The sequence below is a fragment of the Gossypium arboreum genome, chromosome 10, assembly GCF_025698485.1.
Source record: "Gossypium arboreum isolate Shixiya-1 chromosome 10, ASM2569848v2, whole genome shotgun sequence".
NCBI classification, from domain to species: domain Eukaryota; kingdom Viridiplantae; phylum Streptophyta; class Magnoliopsida; order Malvales; family Malvaceae; genus Gossypium; species Gossypium arboreum.
This window is the reverse complement of record NC_069079.1, coordinates 125,885,824-125,907,748: the sequence shown is the minus strand read 5'-3', so window position 1 is coordinate 125,907,748 and position 21,925 is coordinate 125,885,824. Positions and strand designations below refer to the sequence as shown.

At 35.3% G+C, this 21,925-nt stretch overlaps 2 pseudogenes; both read right to left on the bottom strand.

The window, feature by feature from the left end:
• LOC128282182 (21 kDa seed protein-like) overlaps positions 1-11,496 on the bottom strand; it is a 30,418-nt pseudogene extending 18,922 nt beyond the window's left edge.
• An 837-nt stretch (positions 11,497-12,333) lies between these two features.
• On the bottom strand, positions 12,334-21,624 carry LOC128282181 (21 kDa seed protein-like; annotated as a pseudogene).
• Positions 21,625-21,925: the final 301 nt, after the last annotated feature.

Below are 21,925 nucleotides of genomic sequence, written 5' to 3'. Positions count from 1 at the left end.
AAACTGGTGCCTCTATCAACAATGCTTTCAACTGCTCAAAACTCTGTTGGCATTTATCAGACCACTCAAACTTCACATCTTTTTAAAACAACCGAGTCATCGGCGTAGCAATCATCGAAAATCCTTTTACAAATCTTTGGTAATAGCCAGCTAATCCCATGAAGCTCTGACTTCAGACACATTTCTAGGCGACTTCCAATCCATAACAGTCGAAATCTTACTCGGATCCACTTGTATACTATCCGCTGAGATAATATGGCCTAAAAATCTGACCTCTCGGAGTCAAAACTAACATTTGCTAAATTTAGCAAACAGTTGTTTCTCTCTCAAGGTTTGCAGCATAATTCTCAAATGCTCGGCATGCTCGGATTCATCTCATGAATAGATCAGAATATCATCAATAAACACGACAACAAATCTGTCCAAATACGATCTGAAAATTCTATTCATCAAATCCATAAAAATTGCAGGAGCATTAGTTAATCCAAAAGGCATGACAAGAAATTCAAAATGTCTATACCTCGTTCTGAAAGCTATTTTTGGCACATCCGACTCTTTGACTCTCAACTGATAGTAGCCGAATCTCAAATCTATTTTCGAAAATACAGTCGCCCCTCTCAACTGATCAAACAAATCATCGATCCTCGGCAATGGATACTTATTCTTTATTGTAACTTTGTTGAGCTGACGATGGTCAATACACATTCTCATCGACCCGTCTTTCTTTTTAACAAATAACACCAGCACGCCCCAAGGCAAAAAACTCAATTTCAAACTCAATACCAAACTCTACCTCTTAGGTCTGTGGTAATCTCGAAAACTCTTCAGGAAATACATCTAGATACTCACATACTACCGGTACTAACTCAATCTTCGATTCAAGCACTTTGGTGTAATATCCCGAATTCGGGCTTAATCGGAATAGTGGTTTCGTGACCACAAATTTGAGATAGAAATAATTATTTTATAATTATTTTAAGGTCTATGATATTATTTCATGATTGTGTGAAAATTTCGTGACGAAATTCTATGCATAAAGTGCTTAAGTTGAGATAAGGGACTAAATCAAATAATTTGCAAAACTTGCATTCTAGAAGTTTTTAGTATGAAATTGCTTTGGAATATTAATGAGGAGGCCTTAAATATAAATTTGACCAATTTCTAAGTTTATGGACAAAAATTTGGACATGGATGGAATTTTTGAAAGTTTAGTAAGGAAGGGTATTTTGGCCATTTTGATATTAAATGAAATAAAATGGGAAAAATAACACAAAAATGGTCATCTTCTCCATATGTTGCTGCCAAATTTTGCTCTCTCCATAGCTAGGGTTTCTTCAACTTTCAAGCTTCATAGTAAGTGATTTCAAGCCCCGTTTTTAATGATTTTTATGTTTTTAAAATCCCGATAGCTCGATTTAGCTTATGCTAGCAATAATTCAACCTAGGGTTCATAATTGGAAAAATACCCATAGGTAAATTTTGTGTATTTTGGTGTTTTATGATAGAATATGATGTTTTAAATTATGTTAGACAACTTGTGCTACTCGGTTTTAAGTGAAAACGAGTAAAAGGGCTTAATCGGTAAAAATACCTAATAGTCATAAGTACATGTTAGAGTGAGAATTTGATGTTGTCATAGAAGGGAAAAATGATCAGGATGTCATAAAACATAAGAAAATAGGATGAAGTTTAATTTACGAGCATTGGGGCAAAAGTGCAAATATGTAAAAGTTTAGGGGCAAAATTGTAATTTTGCAAAAATATGATTTTGGCTTGATTTGAATAATATGAGTCCTAATTAGGCTATATTTGAAATGATAGAGCAAGGAAAATCGAAATTTGGGCTAAAATCGACAAAATACCAAGTTGTGGACAAAATGGTAAAAATGACCATTTTCGCATACGAGGTAAGTTCCTGTGTAAATGTAGTAACATAATTGTCATTTTAAGTAATTTAATGTTATTTATATGATATGATGATTAATATCGTGAAATATTATGCTTTGTGGTTATTATTGAGTAATATGCAACTATGCGTACCCGATAACTTCGATCACGTATGTAGTACTAAGTGCAGGCTACTACGTGTATCAGATGGTTAGATCGCGTGTGTAGTACTAAGTGCAGACTACTACGTGTATCAGATGGTTAGGTCACGTGTGTTGTGTAGTACTAAGTGCAGGCTACTACGTGTACCGGATAATTGGTCGCATGTGTAGTACTAAGTGCAGGCTACTATGCGTACCAGATAGCTTGGCTACATATGTGGCACTTTTGTGCAAACTTTCCATGTTTCCGAATTATATTCCAATTGTGTTCAACGGGTAAAATTCTAGTGAAATGGAAGAATTCTCGAGATGAAAGTGACTAGTTGGTAAGTATTGTGGAACGAATACTTTGTACAGGTATGTACTTAACCCTCGGGTTTAGACTTCAATATAACAATAATATGGTAAGATCACGAATGAGAAATATGATATGAATGTTTTGGTGATATTATGCAAATGTGGACTTCGTATTATTGCATGGTTATGTTACTTGCTATTTACATGTGAACTTACTAAGCATTTATGCTTACTCCCTCCCTTCCATTCATTGTAGTTTTGACAAGCCGGCCTGGAGATCAGGACGGTCGGAGGCACGCTCATACTGTCAACGGATCATCTCGATATAGTGGCTTGCATATTTTTGGAATATGGCATGTATAGCATTATAATCCTTTTGTGTATATAATCTTATGATATGGTGAATGAGTGATGTGGAAATGCTTGTTGATGATTAGCTATTGGAATGGCTAATCAAAATTTATATTTAGTGTTATGTATACTTAATGTATTACCCACTCCATGGAAAACCATAAAATGGTGAAATTGCTATAAAACAGTGTCATACAGCAGCAGTGACGTGAATTTGAAAAATCACTAAAAATATTAGAAATGGAAATAAATGATTAATAAGTTATGGAATTGAAGCTTGATGAGTCTATTTTCATATGGAAGACACGAAAAAGTAAATGAGTTATATTTTATGAGATATTTAAATTTTGGTGGAACAGGGTCAGAGCGATCTCTGAATCCCCTGTTCTGACTTTAAAACTTCACCATAAATTGTAAAAAAACAATTAGGAGTTTTTGCTTACATGTATGAAATCCTTATTGAGTCTAGTTTTATGAGAAATAAATTGCATAGTCATTGAAATTCGGTACAGGGAGATATCTGATTCGTAATACACAGGGGTCAGAGTAGCCGAACCCTGAAATAGGGGAAACTTTAACTAATAAACTGTACTAATTGGCCTGACCAAAAATTCTAGAAAAAAATTAGTAAGTAGATATATGAGTCTAGTTTCAGGAAAAATTTATGGATCTTGATTTCGAGTTTCAGAACTCGAGATATGAATTTTTAAGTGACTGTGATGCAGTTAGCCAGCTTGTCTGAAAATTTTTAAAATAAATTGTATGAATTGTATAATTAGTGATTTAAGTTTAGTAACACCTCAAGCTCGACTCTAGCGACGGTCTCGGGCGTGAGGGTGTTACACTTTGGTATCCGAAACATAAGCTAAATAAGCATCACAACCCTTCTTCACATAACTCTAAGCTAACATCGACGAAATTAAAATAGGTCATTCACTCGATTCATTTGATTCAATTCGAAGAATTTCACTATTTTGACATTTCAATTCAATAACCTTTCGTCTACAACTCACAACAACATCATGCAGAGTCAACCAATCCATACCCAAAATCACATCAAACTCATCAAATGGTAATAGCATTAAGTTAGCTGGAAAATAGTAACCCGGAATCATCAAAGGACAGTTATTGCAAACTTTATCAACTAAAACATACTTGCCTAAGGGGTTCGATACTTTAATAACGAATTTGGTTGACTCAACAAGCAAACTTTTACTAGAAACTAAATTCATACACACATACAAATGGGTTGATTCAGGATCTATCAAAGTAATCACATTAGTGTCATAAAGAGAAAATGTACCAGTGATCACATCCGATGAAGACGCATCTTCGTGAGTGCAAATTGCGTAAGCTTTAGCCGGTGCTCTGGCCTCGAATCTCACAGCTGTATCCCTCGTCACACCTTTGCTACTAGATACATTTACTCCCTCTCATCGACGTACTACTCAGTCTCACAAACTGAGGTTTATCTTTCTCAACTGACTCGGGGCAATCTCGCATAAAATGATCGGGTGAACCACATTTGAAACAAGTTCTACTATTGCCTTTATCCCAGCACTCACGAAATGTCGTCTCCCACATTACGGACATTCCAGTTTATTGTTCTTCACGCTGTCAACACTAGCCATAGAGGTAGCCTGAGCTTTAGGACTCGTATGTTGCTTCCCACGATCTCTATTTGAATAACCCACTGAAACTGCCGCTTGACTAAAGTAATCTTTCGATTTATTTGATAAAGAATGATAAGATTTACTCATCGATCTCTTTCTCGAATATCTGATCTCTAACTCAGCTTTTCTCTTTTCTTTATTGAGATCTTCAGCTTTACAGGCTCTTTCAACCAAAACAACAAATTCTTTCAACTTGAGAATCCCGACTAAAAGTTTTATGACTTCGTTCAACCCATTCACAAACCGTTTGCACATAATCTCTTTAGTAGAAACATACTCTCGGGCATATCTACTAAAACTGAACAAATTCCCTCTCGTATTCAGTAACCGTCATTCGACCTTATTTTAGTTCCAGGAATTCTCTATGCTTTTGGTCGAGGAATCACTGACTTATAAATTTCTTTCGAAATTCTGTTTGAAAGAACTCCCAAGTAACTCGCTCTTTCGGAACCACGGATATTAGTATTTTCTACCATTGATAAGCAGTATCTCTCAACAATGAAACCACAGATTTAATGCATTCGTCAGGAGTGCAAGACAGTTCTTCGAATATGCAGATCGTATTTTTAAGCCAGAACTCGGCTCTTTCAGCATCATCATCCGCCGTAGCCCTGAACTCTTCAGCCCGTGTTTTCATATTTTGTCTACCAGAGGCTTATTCAACTGTACTGGGTTCACCACTGGAGGAATAACAAGGAATTGTTGAGGAATAGGTAGGGGTGGGGGTGGAGGTTGTGGAGCGGTCGGGTTCGTACGAATGAACTATGCAAACCATTCATTCAAAACAGGGAAGAAGGCTTCCTTAGCCTCCTCCCCGATCGCTAGATATCGATCTCGATACATAGGTCTTGCGCCTCTCATCGAGCCGCGCGCATTTTGAACTTCATCATCAACTGCTCAGTTGGGATCCATTTTCTATATAAAAACACATTTTAAACGTCAAGAGTCGTCACACTATCACAGTTCATATATGGCATGTATAACTAGACTCTCACATACGCTACTTTAGTCCGAGAATCGACTAAACCATAGCTCTAATACAAATAAATGTAACACCCCCTTACCCATATTCAACGTCAGAATAGGGTATGAGGCAACACTAGACTTACACCATAACAATCGAACATATTTCCAAACATAAACTTGCATACAATTTAAAACTTTTATCAATCATTCAACATTGTCCCTTATAAGGCTCTAAGAGACCTTAAAACATGATTTAAAAGGGTTTATAAAAATTTGAAAATTTTCTTCACTGCAAGGGTCACACGCCAGTATGCCCAGGCCGTGTCACTCACATGGCCAATTGACACGCCTGTGTCCCCTGACTGTGTTGGGATCACATGGCCGTGTCTCAACCCCATACCCAAACAAGTGTGCTTACTGACTTATCTAACACGGCCATACCACACGCCCGTGTCTAGCCCGTGTGGCTCACACGGCCATCAGACACGCCCGTGTCCAAGCCATGTGGAAATAGGGCATACATACTAACTCGTATCACATGGCCAGACCACACGCTCGTGTGTCCAGCTCGTTTGGCGAATTAAATTCCAAAATTATGGTGCAGACTTCACATGGCCAAGACACACGGCCGTGTCTCAGCCCATGTAGCCAATTCGAACCTAAAAATACAAAATGCAGGGAATACACGGCCGGATCACATGCCCATGGCACAGGTCATGTGTCACACACGGCCTAGACACACGCCCGTGTGTCAACCCATGTGGACAATATTTAGGCTATTTTCTAAGCCATTTGCTACCCTCAATTCCACACAAACATGCCTACTTCCAATAGCTATTACCATGACACAATTCAAAGCATAAATTAGACAATCCAACAACTTCATTCATGCTCATTAAAAACCATTTCTAGCATCAATCAACCTCAAGACAATAATGCTACTTCATGCTATCCCAATCAACCCCATTCAATCATACCTATCTATACCTAAGTCTTTAAACATACCAAAGAATAATTCAATCATGAACCACTTCAATCAAGGAGCAACATACATCTATATTTACATGCCATTATAGTTATCAAAATAAGCCAACTTACATGGCTTTATACATCATCAACTTTAACTATACACAAGCCAAATCACATGGCCACATTTACCAACAAAGTATACCAAAAAGACTCAAGTCTCTATACATGCCATATGACCCAAAATATAGTTTCCAAAATACCAAAAGAACAGTGGATAGTATGACGATGCTTCAAACGATCCCCAGATCTGAGCTAGCTTTGAAGTCACTAAAAAACATGGAAAATTACAACATAAGCTATAAAGCTTAGTAAGTTCGCATGAAATAAATCAATTCATTAAGCATGCATAATTCAAAAATTTGCATAATCATCAACAATTAATTCACCTCAATATACAAACGTTTCATTTACTCATTCACAAGGGTAAACACATCATTCTCTACCTTTGTTAACTCAAGGTTTATACGAACTATGTAGGTACCTGTACCATTCCATATCAATCTCACAATTATCCATATCTTCCATTTTCCCGTTGAACCATACTGAATAGAAGTTGGATACTCAAGAGTCTCATACGATAGGTACCTATACCATGGCTCGAAGCCAACTCAAGGTAACCTAACACCAAAGTACCTATACCAATAACTTCGCTCGAAATACCTATACCATGGCCCAAAGCCAACTCAAGGGAACTCGCACCTGAAGTGTCGATATCAATACATTAATGGCATGTCACTAGCATCCTAAACTATTCCTAAGGTTTAACCGGGACTTTGCACACCAAAACCATATTAGACATCATCATCGCTCATCATCGAGTCGATTGCAATTTCTTTCTCAAATCATTATCGAATCTCTCTCGAACAATTCAATATTATCAAACATAAAATTTATGCCATATCAATGCATTTAAACACAACATTAAATAAGTTTATCGCATACGAACTTACCTCGGATGCAAAAATGATGAAATTAGTCGACTATTCCGCGACTTTGTTCTTTCCACGATCTAAGTTCGATCTCGACTTTTCTTGATCTAAATGTTATCAAATTTAACCCTTTTAGCATTCAATCTATTCAATTAACCCTATAATTCATAATTTGGCAAATTTACACATTTTCCTCTAATGTTTTGCATTTTTTCAAATTAGTCCCTATCTCGTAAAATAAAAAATTCATGAAATTTAACCCCAACCCATGCTAGCTGAATTCTCCTAGCATTCAAATCAGCCCATATTTTTCATCCTTTCATAAATGTACCACATAAATTTCACATTTCACAAGTAAACCCCTAATTCACATTTTCATCAAAAATCCATTAACAAAAATTGTTTAACTTTCAACAAGCATTCATAAACTATCAAGAAACTTAAAAACTCATACCAATTCATCAACGAAAACATCCTATACTTTTAAAAATTTCTCAATTTAATCCCCCAATAGTTAGCTTAAGTTACGACGATCTCAAAAACGTAAAAATCATTAAAAACCGGGAAAAAATGGACTTACATGCAATGACTCTTGCTTGGTCGAATATCAAGCTTCTCCAATGGCTATTTTCTTTCAATTTTTGGTGGTGTAAGCTTAGTGGAGAAGATGATACAATATTTTCCATTATTTCACTATGTTATGTAAACTATTTACTTATTTACCCCTTCAATTTAATTCATTAAAATTCACCTAACATGCATATAATTGTCCACTAACAATATGAATAGTTTAATTACCATGCAAGTGCTCATAATTTTCCTTTCTATAGCCATTTAGTGCTTTTAACTTCTAGACCTCTAGTTTTGCACTTTACACGATTAAGTCCTTTTTACAAATTGAGCACTCAAACATTAAAATTTCTTAACGAAATTTTCACACATTCATACTATCATGGTATCAACCTCATAATAATAATAAAATAAATATTTTGACTTTGGATTGTGGTCTCAAAACCACTATTCCGATTTGACCAAAAACGGGCTGTTACATTGTCAATGTTTAATTACTACATCAACATATCACTTAGAAATTAATATTTGTCTAAAGATGAAATATTAATGGAGTGATTGGTATTTTAGGGTTTACCTCTGTTCAAATTAATTATTATTTTGTTCTATATTTGAAGTCTTATCTAATGAGCTTGGATCTGAATTACCAGTCCAGGCTAAATTCAGACCCTAATTCGGATTACCCGTCCGGGCTAAATCCATTTTCCACATATTCTTCGGGAGGGCTATATCAGAATAGGATCATCCGTTCGGGCTAGATCCTTTTTACCGTCAATTCCTTTTCAGAGATCCATCGGATTTTCCTTTCATTCAACCGGGATTTCTTCCCATTTTATCAAATATATCAATGTTTCATTAGTTTTCATACAATGAACACTCAAATCATATTCACATCAATAACATACAATCTCAAGCATTTAAGAATATAATTCAAGTTACACGAACTTACCTTGATACTTGTTTGTAAACAAGAAAATCTACTAATCCCGAACTTTTCCTTTCCTCGATCAAGCTTCAGATTTGAATCTTATGGATTTAAATAAATAAATTTAATTATCAATTTAATACATTTCATGTTCATATGCAACATTCTCTATAATTCAACTATTATTTATAGTTCATTCAAAGCTGTCTACTTGAGTCATAGTCACTAAATTATTTATAACTTGAGCTACGGAACTCCAAATTAATATCCGTTAATTTTCCCTGAAACTAGACTCATATATATTTTTACCATAAAAGTTTCAGAATTTTTGGTTTAGCCAATCAGTACAGTTTATTCTTCAAAGTCACCCCTGTTCTGTTGTCTAACAGTTCTGACCCTTCTTCACTAAAAATAAATTATCTCTTTATACAGAATTCAAATGATGTTCTCGTTTGTTTCTATTAACAATAGACTCATTAAGAATTATATACATATAAATTTAAGTCCCTAATTATTTTTATTCAATTTTTTATAATTTTTCAAAGTCAGAACAGGGGAACCCGAATTCATTCTGACTTTGTCTCACAAAATTCATTATATCTAAAAATTTACAAATCCATTGCTTACAATATTGCTTCCATGAGAAACTAAACTCAATAAGCTTTAATTCCATATTTTTTTCATCTTCTAATTCGATTCCTACAATTTTTGGTGATTTTTCAAAGTTAGTCTACTGCTGCTGTCCAAACTGTTTTAGTGCAAGCTGTTTATTACCATTTTTCCCCTAAGCTTTTAATAAATGATAATTTCGTCCCTACTCAATTGAGCTGATTTTTCTCAATTAACATTTTATTCTATCACCTTAAACTAGTTTACAACCTTTTGGAATCAGAATTTCAGCAATAGACTTTAATTCCAAACATTTTCACAATTAGGTCCTAAAAATCAATTTCCATTGAAATTGCCTAATAAAATCATCTCATAAACAAATTAAAACTTTAATTTCATTATATTTCATCATAAAATTACAGCACTCAACCATGGTGACTTTCAATTTCATCCATGAAATCAAAAACTAATGAATTTAATAGTAGGACCTAGTTGTAAAAGTCTTAGAAACACAAAAATTACAAGAAAACGGAAAGGATTAACTCACTTGGTGCAAAAATTATGAAATACCAGCTTAGAGAACCCTCCTATGGCGTTTTTAGCTGCTGGAATTGAAGAGAAATGAAGAGAAAGCTCATTAGAGTAATTGTCGTTGCAGGGGATTTAGCCTGGACTGGTAATCCCGACAATACTCTATGAGTTTATATTGCAGGGGATTTAGCCTGGACTGGTAATCCCGCTGCAAGGTTGAGGTTCGCGGGAGTGTGCTCTCTGAAATGGAAATGTGCGCACATGAATATGAATTGACGGACCCGGAATTGTACACTAAAAGTGTACCTCTGAAAATCCATCGAAATTCCGATAAATTCAACGGGATAAATATGGAAAAATAGAAAGGAAATAGAAATCATGGTATTGACGAGCTCATCAATCATGGTATATATTATTGGTACATGGAAATTATTGTACTAACTTGAATGTTGAGTTTGTGCATATTAGGGTAATAATGCATTAAATGGATATATGGATGTTTATTGTATTATATTGAAAATATTAGGTAAGTATAATTCTTGTTACATGAGCTTACTAAGCACAAAGTGCTTACCCCGTTTCCTTTTTCCCTGTTTTGTAGTGTTAAGAGCTCGGAGGTCGGATTTGGTCGGAGACACATCACACTGTCAACCTCAAGATTTCGGTATATAAAGAAACTTTATTTTGGAAATCAATGGCATGTATAAGCTAACAAAGTAAATGTTAACGTGAAATGAATGTAAAGTTAGCCATTAGTATGGTTAACAAACCTGGTTATAGATATGTGATGACGTTATCTTATATAAATGCATGAATCTATCATGAAAATATGTTGAATTGATTTGGTTGATGTGGATTGGTCTCAATTTAATATTACAGAAAAGGTTAGATATTTATAAAAGAGCTATATTAAATATAAAAAAAAAATTTAATTCGTAAACTCCGGTAATGCCTCGTACCCTATTCCGGCAATGAATACGGGTAGGGGTATTACATCTTACGTGAGATTGTTTTGTTTGATTCAACTACAATTATACCTACCAATATTACTGCATGCATTAATTGTATTCTTATATTAAATGGCACCAACTTCAAGTTATGACAAGAGAATCTTATAATAGTTCAACAATATTCTCGACATCTCTTTCCTTTCCCATAATCTCCTCTAATTTTCTAGTCAGATCCCTCTTAAGGCCCTCCATTTTATTTCTAATAGAACCCACCCATCTCACCAAGCCCTTCCGCACACCTTCTAGCTTAGCCAACATATCACCCGAAGTAGACTGACTGACATATTCATTTAACCTCCTCCTCAAAAGATTCTTTTATCACCCACCATGCTTCAAACCAAAACCTTTTCTACCTCAACCTATTACTCTCAGAGGATGCCATAGATTCGCCATTGTGCTTCTCATTGCCGAAAATTGGATTACACTCGCCGTGAGAAAGCATCCAACCAGACAAAGATCATAAACCACCATCGCAGAATCAATTTGCTTTTGTACTTGAAAAATCTCTTCTTTCTCGTCTTCCAATGTTAACTTTACCATTTCATCCTCAATTTCCATGAATCAAAATGAACCAGATTGATAAGAAACACTCCTTTCCAAGAACCGCTGTCACTAAAACAAAGAAAAATAAGCCAAAAAACCCTAAAGAAAAACCAAAACATGAGGGAATAGTAGACCAGAGATGTGCTAGAGTAGCAGACTTTTGATATGTCGAGTTAAAATTTTAAATACAAATATTTTATTTAATTGATATACAAGAATAAGAAAATCTATCTTAAACTTAATGTATATCATAATTATTAATTAAGAATAGAATAGAGTAATTTACCAATAATGTTGGGTGTAATGATAAGACAAATTACATGTTCAAATAATGATGCAGGTTTCAACCTTGAAAACAATTTGGAGGAGTACTCATAAACTCCGAAGATGGACAAACCCTTCTTTATCTCTAACGAAAGGGTGCCCTAACCACCCAACAACCATTCCATTCTCGTTGTCCATTGAAACCATTCTGAATAATCCTAGTATTAGCATTTTTCACTTGGCATTTAGTAGTCTATTTTCCTCTCTCACTCTATTTTTTTGTTTTGATATATATATATATATATATATACATGACTTTTTGGTTAATTACAAGGTAGTGTATCCAAGTTAATGAGTCCAATGCTACTAGAATCAATGGCAACAAAAGAAGTAAATAAGTAAACAGTCTATTCATTAAGCTGAAAAGAGTACAAAGAGAAACTGAGAGACAAACCTTGTAGGCAAGCATATATATACATGCTGCCGCTTCAAACAAGGCAATATTAACAATAAGTTCTCTCAACATTATTTACTTGAAGCTAATATTATATAGTAACTACTAGTTCATACATAATGATTGCGTTCAATCTAACTATGAGCAACTTGTTGAATCTCCATGGCTGATTTTTCAACTTTCTTAAAGTAAAATGGCCATCCATTGCCAGTGGAAAGAGCCAAACGTACCATTTCTCCATCAAAGTCTCTCCCAATTTCGTTGCATAAGGCTGGGCATGTTTCACATACTGCGGGGCAGTACTTAAATTTGTAATAGACATCACTCACCTTCTCTATTCTAAACCAACTGGTCAAAGTGTTGGCACCTGGGTTCCCTTTAACCCCATCGGTTATCACCCACCATTTTCCGGCTGAATGGTCGTAATCATTGACCTTCCACACTGTTGTTGTTTGGCAAAGTCTGGGTCTGAGGGGAACGAACTAAATGTTTATGTCAGAGGATAGGCGAACAACGCCATCGTTGGAGTCCGAATTAGAAAATATCACCGGAATACCATTGTTGAGCAACAACTTCCGGGCATGGGTTTCCTCTAGGCCTGCCTAGGGCAAGCCCCCCACCACCAGCACCCCATATCCACGACACAACATAGTATGGGGTGCCTGTTTGAACCTCGTTGCCATCAATGTCGAGCACAGGTTCGTTTGTAGCGTTGGCTACACCAAACAAAAAGGATAATGGTGTGACTGAGAATATGATGAAAAGAAGAAACACCGAAGCTGTTGTGGTTTGGTGTGACTGAGAATATGATGAAAAGAAGAAACACCGAAGCTGTTGTGGTTTTCATGGTTATATAGATTGTGTTGATATGTGTTGCTTTAGTTCTCCATGCGAATTTATAGAGATGGGAAAGGATGAACATCCAAAATTGATAGAATATTTAATATTATTACATATAACACATTTCAAATGTGAGGAAAAAAGAACACATTTCCAAAATTAATAGGACCACTTTTTTTATTTTTAAATGAATGTCGAAAATTGGAAATAAATTCGAAAATTGGAAATAAATTCAATCAATATCTATTTTTTATAAAACATTTTATTATAATAATTAAGTTTATTGTAAATTTGATTTTTTTATGTTTAATATTTACAAGAAGTATAAAGTATGAGGTGCACTTTTTACTAATGCATACATTTTTTATCTCAAATTTTAATAAAATTAATTTTATTTGTAAAGAAAATAAAAATAATAAAATTTAGCTAACATACTATTTCACAAATTTTAAAGAATTAGAGGAAAAAAATCAAATTCTTGATTTGTTTTTTGGTCCTGACTAAACCTTTGGAGACTAAAATATTTTTAGAAACATAAAATATGACATATTGCTAAATTAAAGAACTTTTATAGCCCTGAGACAAAAGTTATAAAAAATGTATTTTTAAAAAAAATTTCAAAGCAATTTTTAGGAAAAGTTAGAAAATTCAACGTTAATAAAAGGTACTGTAGACATTTATATTTCTATATTATTTCAGTGTTTTTCTAATTTTTTATTTTGTTTTTCTTTTAAATTTTCTCTATTTTTATTTTATGTATTTTTAAAATTATATTTTCATAATTTCTGACTTTCTTTATAAAATTTAAGTTTTTCAATTTTTAAAAATTGAGTTTTTTTGTTATTTCTCTATTTTTATTTTTGAATTTATTTAAAAATAATTTTTAATGGAATTAGGCTTTGGAGTAATGTGTATAAACATTTTCAAACTTCAGGTACCAAATTCATGCAATACAATCTTTAAGTACTAAAAAAATTATTTGATACAACTTTAGGGATTAAATTATGATTTAACCCTTAAATATAACACATTTTCACATGTGAGGTAAATTATTAGTTCCACTTTGTTTTCGTCTTTCTTATCTTCTCATAATCAAATGCTGAGTGACACGTAATAATAATTATCGTAACCATTTTTTTTGAAAAAAACGGGTATCGACTTAGAGAAAAAAAAATGAAAACAGGAGTCGCCACCAATCTTTTTAGGTGTGATCGGATCACCTTAAGTTAACCATTTTAATAAAAGTTAAGATTTACTAAAACGATAATTTTTGGTCTATGAAAATCAGAAAATGAGTTCGGGAGTCGGTTACGCACGAGGAAGGATTAGCACCCTCGATACGCCCAAAATTGGTACCTAGTTGATTAATTAGTGTCTTAGTGTCGAAAATTTGAAAACTTGAAAGAATTTAAAATACGATCCCTCTTTGTAAAGAAAATGCTCAAATGTTAAGGACCTTCTCGTCTCACAATATAAAATGTCACATCCAGTAAGTTAGGACACGACATATTGAATTTTCGAGAACGAGCTTGCCTTTTATATAAAAATTCGTGTATTTCAAAAGGTTATTCAGTTAGTTAAGGTGAACGAGGAAAATCAAAACCCAGTAAGTTAGGGCACGCTTCCTCTAATTCCCAAACACCGAATATTGCCTTTACTTGCAAAAATCTTATTTCGAGGTAACAAAATGCCATACCCAGAAGTTAGGGCACAACACCTCGTATCTCCGAGAATAAGCATTTTCAAAACTCATGTCGCGATTTAAAAGAGTATTCATTATTTAGGTTAAAGGAGAAAATCGAAACCCAATAAGTTAGGGCACAATTGTCTCGAATTACCAAATACGGAATATTACTTTTATGAAAGAATTATTATTGGGTTGGATATAATGATAATAAGAATAATATTAAAGTAAAGTAAACAATAATACTATATATAAATATATATATATGTATATACATAAAAATATACCTAATATATAATAATAAAAGTGATAGCAAAAATAATGAAAATATGAGTAATATTAATAATATATTAGAATACAAAAGTAAAGTAATAACAATAGGGTGATAATAATAATAATAATACAAACAATAATACATATATATATAATAATAGTAGTTAGAAATAAAAATAATAAAAGTAACAATAATGATAGTAATAATATAAATAAATATGGAGAGGGCATATATAATATAATAATAATATAAATAATAATATATACATGAGAAATAATAATAATAATATAAATAATAGTAAAAATAATAAAATAATAAAATAAAGCTCTCAACTCTCTTTCTCTCTCTTTTCTAAATCCGGCCGTTGGTCCGGCTTTGCTTCGGTCATGGACCCCACGGTCACATCTACGCCATCAGACACGCATGCCAGACCTCAAAAAACCTTTTTCGTAATAAAATATGGGTAAGCTTCTTACTTTTATTTTTACTTTCGTATAAAAAAACAAAATAAAATTGAAAGGAAAACAATAAACAAACAAAGAACTAAAGATAAGAATAGACAAAAGAAACCTCTTTTGCTTTGATCTTTGATTAATCTCCAAAACTAGCCTTTCCAAGAAACAAAACAACCTTCTTTCCAAAAAAACAAAAAACACTTCCAAAAATAAAAAACCTCCTCCAAAACAAAGAACAATCCTCCTCCAAAAACCAAAAACCCTCCTAAAACAAAGTCTTGAATGGCTTTATAGCCAAATTTTACAAGTGGAGTGGTTGGGGTGGTTTAGGTGGCCAAGGGTGGTGGAGTTGGTGGCCAAGGTGGGTGGCCAACAAAGGTGGTGGAGTAGGTGGCCAAGGTTTTTATTTATTTATTTTTTTTGTGTTTGGGTTGGGATTAGGTTGGGCCAAAATTGGGTTTGGGCTTGTAACTGGATAATAGGCTAGGTTTAATTCGGGTTTGGTTTTATTGGGTCCCGCAAAATTTGGGTCTTATAATGCCCTCTTTGCTCATTATCGTAACGAGAATTGAGCAAAGACTACAAAAGACCAATTTTGCCGTGGCTCACGAGTCTTAAGTTATTGATCTTCTTTAAAATGGCCTCTTGACGGCTTCAATCGCTTCATCGCAACTCGGAAGGCGATATCCGCTATCTTTGATCTCGCTTCATTGTAAGCACAGGAATGTCAGATTTGCTATCTTCGATCTGTTCCCTATAAGCACAGGGATGCCAAATTTGATGTTTTCAACTTGTTCCCTATAAGCATAGGGATGCCAAATCTGATGTTTTCAACTTGTTCCCTATAAGCACAGGGATGCCATGCTGAAATCTTTGATCTGCTTCACTGTAAGCACGGGAATGTCAGATCTGTTATCTTTGATTTGTTCCTATAAGCATGTGGATGCCAAATCTGTTATCTTTGATTTGTTCCTATAAGCACAGGATGCCAATCGATGTTTTCAACTTGTTCCCTATAAGCGCAGTGGATGCCATGTTGAAATCTTTGATCCGCTTCATCGTAAGCACAGTGAATGTCGATCCGCTATCTTCGATTTGTTTCCTATAAGTGCAGTGGATGCCAAATCTGCTGTTTTCAACTTGTTCCCTATAAGCACGTGGATGCCATGCTGAAATCTTCGATCCGCTTCATCAGTAAGCACAGAATGTCGATCCGCTATCTTCGATTTGTTCCCTATAAGCACAGTGGATGCCAAATGCTGTTTTCAACTTGTTCCCTATAAGCAGTGGATGCCATGCTGAAATCTTCGATCCGCTTCATCGTAAGCATGGGAATGTCGATCTGCTATCTTCGATTTGTTCCCTATAAGCACAAGGATGCCAAATCTGCTTTTCAACTTGTTCCCTATAAGCACAGTGGATGCCATGTTGAAATCTTTGATCCGCTTCCTTTGTAAGCATAGGAATGTCGATCTGCTATTTTCGATTTGTTCCTATAAGCAGTGGATGCCAAATCTGCTGTTTTCAACTTGTTCCCTATAAGCATGTGGATGTCATGTTGAAATCTTCGATCCGCTTCATTGTAAGCACAGGAATGTCGATCTGCTATCTTGATCCGCTCTCTCGTAACTTCGGAGAGATAAGACTTGTTTTGATCTTCTTTCACTGAAACTTCTAGGAGATCTGCTGTGACTTTTAGCCTCTCCAATGCCATTTCTGGAAGAAGAGGTTTGCTGAAACTTCAAGGAGATCTGTTGTGGCTTTTAGCCGCTCCAACGCCATTTCAAGAAGAAAAGATCCTCTGAAACTTCAAGGAGATCTGCTGTGGCTTTTAGCACTCAATGCCATTTCAGGAAAAAGAAATTTGTAATTTCCACTGTTACCCTACTACTTAGGGGTTTAAGGCCCATCATCTTCGATCTATTTCCCAACCGCTTAGGGGTTAAGATCGTAAATTCAACTGTTACCCTCTTGGTTGGGGGTTAAAATTTGTAAATCTTGACTGTTACCCTACCGCTAGGGTTTAAGGTTTGTAAATTCGCTTGTTACCCTCATCGCTTAGGGGTTAAAGCCCATCATCTTCGATCTGCTTCCCCATCGCTAGGGGTTAAGATCTCAAATCTTCGATCTGTTACCCTATTGCTTAGGGGCTTAAGGCTTGTGAATTCACGATTCTAGGGACATCACCGAGAATCGGTTCCATATATCTATGCTTATGTCAAATGATTAGGATGCTATGATCGAAATGAATCAAATGCTCCTAACTAGATGTGTTATGAATGTGTCAAATAATTAGGATGCTATGATTGAAATGAATCAAATGCTCCTAACTAGATGTGTTATTATATGAATGTAGAAATGTCATGAGCCCTTTTTAAAAAGGCTTAAGGTATCATCGTGCGTTGTTCATTAGGACATTATCGCTGACGTATTATGTTGGCATCTTATTCAGCTGGTATTCTTGACAGAAAAGTCAAAGAAACAATCACATTTTGCTCGGAAAGCTTACCCCACTGTAATTTTAGAGTCCCTTCCACTGTACCTTTTAGGACATAAAGTTTGTGCCTCCTACTGCAATTTCAGAGGAATAACATTTGGTTTCTTCCATCCATTCCACTGCAACTCAAAGGCATAGTATTTGTATCATCTTCAATCGGTTTGATCTCATTACACTATTCCCTAGGTGTAATGACCGGATGTACATGAATGCAAAGTATCAATTCTTTTTCGAGAATGACCTCTTTTACACTTAGGTTGACATTACTCGTCATTTGTCGAGGTTGTATCACTGATGAAATGTCTCGTCTTTTGGTTCAACCAATAAAGAGTCCAAAGAGATAATATTTCCAACCTTTAGGCTTGGTGAGTTCTAAACAATAGTCCTGTTTCAGGTTCTTGTATTATTTAGAAACTTCCAGAGTAATATGCAAAACTTCTTTTGTGAAAGTGTTATTAGTCCATTAATCATTATTTCAATGCAAAATGCTTGAAAAATATCAAAACAATTAACAAGAAGGAAATTGGTTATGAGCATAGCTCGAAATGGATAAATTAATCAAAGATTGCAAATGCAATAAGAATGAAATCAACTCAGAACGAATGATTTAATCAAAGATAGCAATGCAATAAGAAGAAAATTTATTTGGACATATCTTGAGAAGAATCAAAGATAAAAAATTCAAAATGGGCAAAATGGAAGCTAGATGCCCCAGATATCGCAGCCTGAGCTTCTCTGTACCAACTTCTTGAGGACCTTTCTGAGTTCAATATGTGTTTAGGGGATCCGGAGTACTTTGTCGATGCCCCGAGACGTAACATACTTCTTCATTGTTAATTAAGGCATAGCAAGACTAATGTATGCCCCACTTTGATCCAAATTTGAGCTGCCCTTTTCGAGTTTTCAACTTGAATCCCTTTTAGTCTCAAGGCTCCATTTGCGGGGTTTCGCCCTAGCTTCTCTTTTTTTCCGTTTTTTTAGAATTTTTTTTTTTTTTTTGTGTTTTTGTGTTTTTGTGTTTTTTTTTTTTTTGCCTTTTCCTTTGCCTTTGCCATATAACGCCTAATCTTTAAACAGACTGCGACCTTTTGATATTGTACAGCTGTGTTAGACATGATTTTCTGGCACTCTTTATTGGCACCTTTTTTGAAATTTGATATTTGTCGACCTAGTGACATTGGCATATGAAACAACTTTTATCCTTTTCTGGGTAAACAATGACCCCAAAGACGAATCAAGATTGGTTAGAAGCTTTCAAAGAGATTGGCCCATAACCTCCATGCCCCACATGAAGGGCACATGAATTTTCTCTATAAATTTGGCATTTACAAGATAATCGATGCAATCCTTTCTATGGTGGGTCACAGAACCCAAATATCATGATTAGCCCGCCATCGTAAAACCATTAGCATATGTCATTCAAAACCCTGCAACATCCTCCTATCTTAGTAGCCAGACGTATCTTGATATGATCATGCAAAAAATCTTTAAATTCTAGGAAGTGACTCAACGACGTCTCGCTTTGCCTTTGTGGTAATGCAGACTCCGATGTTTGCATCTTTCTCTTGTCATAGGCCTACTGTCTACTGTCTTTTTGTAAGAGAGGATCTGTTTTCATCTTACTCTACCATCCTTAACAAATTAGAAAGTAGTCTACATCACTATCATCTTCAGAGTGTTGAGATCCCTTTAGGCCCATATTTCGCTCAAAAGGAGACTCGGAGTCAATGACAGCGTTACTCACATCATTGATATCTGGGGACCCGCTGAAGGCAGATTCTAAAGAAATAAATGATTTTAAGGATGATTATTTGTATGGTATGATCATGAATGAAGAATAAACGAATATTTGAAATAAATTCCAAAGAACAAAAGAATCTAAAAACAATTATTTGTATCGTATGAGATGAAATCAAAGAATATTTACTCAAAAAGATGCATTTTATTGAAATAAAGACTTGGGATACAAGCCTATTTCACAAAAGGGGTTTAATTGCTTCCAGGCTTAAAGCAACAAGCGTGTTTTGAATATTACTCTAGATTAGCTCTAAAAACTACAAGAGGTTCCTCTACAGACTAATCATTCAAAACATTTCCAGGTTTGTAAGGACGAATGCCTTACAAGTTTCTCTACTCAGGATCCGATGCTACTAATCCTCTTCTTATTTTTCTATCTTTGACAGAGTCCTTTAATCATTTGCTCTTATCATCGTGATTTGGTAACGGACTCTTTGTACCAGGGGTATCATCAAACTTCACAATCCCCATCTCGAGGAGTCTTTCAACCGTCTTCTTGAAGGCAGTACAGTTTTCTATTGAATGCCCCGATACTCTCGCATGATAATCACATTGAGCGTTTGAATCATACCATTTGGGGTATGGGGGTTGCAACGGCTTTATATAATATGGGGACACCACGTGTGAATCAAATAAACTTTGATATAACTCCTTATATGACATTGGGATTGGCGTAAATTGGAGCTTTTCAAAATTTTGCCTTACACTTGATTCCTGCTTTGTCGAACTTTGTTGCCCCCTCTTAGTCACCTTTGGTTGATTGACGTTATTGACCTTGAGTGATCTCTATTGTATGAGCTCATCTGTTCACTTCATTCTCCTTTTCTTTGAACCGACCTCTTGGTAGTTTCTCCAACTTCAATCTTGCCACCTCTTATGGCATTCTCAATCATCTCTTTGCCATTACCATATCGTAAAAACTTTTGGTAGTATTCTCAATCATATGGGTGATGAATGGGGCCTTCAAAGTATTAATGAAGAGCATGGTCGTTTCCTTCTCCAAAAGAGGTGGCTAGACTTGCATCGCTATTTCCTCCACCGTTGTGCATACCGCTGAAACTCTCACTCGGCTTCTTTTCCATGTTTTGTAGTGTGATCCTATCTGGCGCCATATCACCACATGGTTATATTGTTGCATGAAAGCTTGTGCAAGATCTCTCTATGAACCGATCTTTGCAGCTCAACTGATTGTACCACCTAGCATTGCTCCCATTAGGTCATCCGAAACAATGGATCAATAGTTGATTGTTGTTCACATAGCCATCATCCTTCTACAAAACATTGTTATGTGCGCCTCGGGCAAGTAGTCCCGTTGTACTTTTCAAACTCGGCATCTTAAATTTATGAGGAAGCACCAAATGGAACCAAACTTAAGTCTTTGGCATCGATCCTCTGATGATTGCCAGCGCCTTCTAAAACCCTAAACTTCTCCTCTAACCACCTGCAACGATCTTCCAATTGTTTCGAGGATTCAGTGGCCATTCTTTCCTTCTCTATTAAATCCAGATCAGGAGTAATAAGGTTGACCGAGCTATCACCCAAATTATTTCCCAACCCAGATGGGAAATTTATGGGGATTCCAGCATCCACTGGCCCATGTTGAGGCCTCACTGTGACAGATGGCCTTCTAGGAGGTACCTTGGTTTGCAGAGGCACATGAGGTGGGGTAAAACCCGGAGGGTAGGTAGGATCTTCATTATCTTCTCCCGCATTGATCAAAAGGCTTTTCCCCTTTTCTAATCCGCCAGCCAATAGACGAGTTAATTGATCCATCATGCTTTTCTGGGACTCTAACATATGGTCCCTCATATCTTGCTGTATCTTAGCCAGTTGCTCTTGCATCTGCTCTTGTAATTGTTCTTGCATCTCCCTTTGCATTTGTTCTATCCTTTCTAATTTCTAGTCCATTGCTTTGGTTTTACGGCGGGTATAGTGGCTGTGTTCGGTTGCTTGATTCTCGTTGGTTTCCAGATTAACTGAAATAATTTTGTTTAATCAGGGTTCTTTAGTGAAAGTTTAATGCAAATGTTGCAATGTAATGCAAATGTATGGAATGAATGCAAAAGAAAGGAAGATGTTGATCTTGAATTCAATTCCATTAGAATAACTTTTCTAGAAAACATATTTCTTTACATGAAAATATATTACATATGCGGTATTGCCCTTCATATCCCAAGTA